Raw genomic sequence first — 2,807 nt, forward strand, 5'->3', positions numbered from 1 at the left:
TGCCTCAAATTTTGACATCAATTGACAAGAAATTTCAAAAATAGGGAAAACACTTCCAATTTTTGTCCAAAAGTGAGACCCAACTTCTTGCACCTACCCAATACTAACTGAATTTCTTGTTCCCTTTTTAGATTTTTGACTTCTTCATTTATGGAATTGTTATTTTCCATTAGATCTACAATAGCTACATCAGATTTATTTGATTTTTCTTCCTCAAATAATCTAGTAGTGTCTTCTTCTTGATAATGAGTGTCATTTTGTTGAATGGCCAATTCATTTCTTCTTTTCAATGAATGTTGCAATTCATCTATTGCAGTCCTTGAGTTGATGTAGGGAAAGCTATATTTCAATCTTTTGGTTCTCAATTGTCTTTCCCAATTTGTAGACTTCCATCTTCAAGATTTTACCTCTAAAGCCCTCAAACTTTATTTTCTAGAGAACAAAGCTTTAATACCAATTGTTGGAATTAATCATGGGAAAGTAAGTTTTGCGAGGCAAGGGCATGAATCAACACTTAAAATTTTTACCTTTAAAATATTTCACCATAAATCCATCATATAAATTAACATGTAAACTAAAATATGTAACCATTCATCACATCTAAAGCATGAAATAAATCAACACATAATACATAAAATTTTGGCTACCCAGAAACCCTCGAAGGAGAAGGTAAAACTGGGGTGGGGATCACTACTACAGTTGTAAAGTGTGGCCTTTTATGGCTACAATATTTTGATCATAAACTATGATCTACCTTGTGACAGGTCTACCCTATTAAAAGCTTGAAAAGACTATTAGGTCTCACCTTGCTAAAGGATTTAAACTCACAATTAAGTAAGAACTTGGTTAAGAGATTTACAAAAGCATGTTAAGACTACTCTATTAAGAGATTTACTCTATATCAACTATTAGAATGATACAACACCTAATCCTTTGGTTAGCACCTTACTTCTTGATGTCAGAACTCCTCTTTACTGGTTATCTCTTGATCTTCCTGATTAGATCTATCCTCTCTAACCTTTCATTGCTTGTCTCTGTCCTTCTTAGACTAATTTTACATTGCAAAACTCTATCTTAGCCATCTTCTCCTTTCTTCTTCTGCACCAGATACTCTCCTTAGTATCCTCCTTCACAAAAAATTTTACCCTTAGGGTTTCCATATTTTATAAAAATCATGGAGATGAAATTAGGTTAGAATCAACAGTTGGGTTTATCCATATTGTTGCTTAATGCTTCCCTTAATCAGATTGGTTGCATGCATAGCAAAGGCATAAATAATACGACTCCCTCGTTATTTCTTATAATTTAAAATTCATGCTCATGTCATCCAAAAATGGTCTACATATAATTTTGTTCCATTACAAACATCTATGACATAAACTATTCACTCAGCATCAATAGGCTCTGATGCTTAGCCTTCACTGTGCTCTATATACTGATACTCAAGTTTTGAATAGCTTAGTACACTATGTTTTCTTGTAACCTAAATCACTTGAAACACACTTTCTACTTAGCACATACTATTTATCAGCAAACTTTCTACTCAGCACATACTAGTGCTCGATAAACTTTCTACTCAGTACATACTAGTGCTTGACACTATCTTTCATTTTACTTAGCATGTATTATTTGGAGACTTATGCTTGGCATGCTCTGTTCGCTTAGCTCACACTGATCACTCGACTTTCTCTATTCACTCAACATGCACTATTCTCTACTAAATAATGACTAAGTTTTTTGTCATTACCTTGTCAAAACCACAATGAGATTAACACTAAAGATAAAAATTGAAGGTCAACATCATATAAAATTGCATCGAATTTGATGAGCTCTAGGCTAGAATATAAGTAGTAAAAAGTAACTAGTTGTAAAATAAGAAGGTGGAAGTATGTATGTATGAGATCATGAAATATAATATATATATATTGGTGACCCCTAAATTTAAAATTCACATTAGGACAATTAAACGAGGAACCCTTAAACATAATGCTTAGAAGGACTTAAAATAGATCAATACAACCCAAAGATGATATGATGGGTGTCAATGCTAAATTAAAGGCTCATTTTGAGATGTATACCCAAAGAAATAATTTATAAATAATTTTATTTACCTTAAATTTAATTATTGATTTGTATAAGTGATTATAGGGTAAAAGTAAATTAACTACTTGAGATGCAGTAATGAAAGCACATATATAAAATCTAAGAATGTGTCGGAAGAAGATATAAGATATCAAGATACATGATATGAAATATAAAATGAATTTCATTAATAAAATTGAAGGTGAATGAAGTAGGTTGACTTGAATCTGAAAAAAAATGCTAGCATAATCTTTAATAAAGTCATTATTCTAGATTTGGGACCCCATAATTGATATTTTTATTTTTCTAAAAATATTAGCAATACTATATAGGAATGAATTGGAAGTCAAAGATGACCTAAAGAGATCAAGGATGACCTAGGGTAATAAGAAAGAATTGATTCAAGGATGAGGTCATCTTTGACCTAACCTCAAAAATTTATAAGTTTCAAAGCTTTTCTTGGAACCTGAAACCCTAGTTCCAAGATCTATATTATCTGCCTTGGAAAAAAATAGATCCGAACCTATACACAAGAGCAATGATGTTTTTTTTTTTTTTTTCGGGTGGAGGGGGTGGGGGTGGTGCAGGGGAAGGGTTAGGTTCTTTCCTTGGACAAACCCCAATTTAAGAATTAACCTTTAAATGAGAAAGAATGAAAAAGAAAGAAATATATAAATATTCACCTCCCTTTTTAAATCTCTATGAATGAATTTATATTTTCTATC

This window comes from Cupressus sempervirens, chromosome 5, assembly GCF_028749045.1.
Source record: "Cupressus sempervirens isolate cs-2001-9-10 chromosome 5, ASM2874904v1, whole genome shotgun sequence".
Taxonomy (NCBI): Eukaryota; Viridiplantae; Streptophyta; class Pinopsida; order Cupressales; family Cupressaceae; genus Cupressus; species Cupressus sempervirens.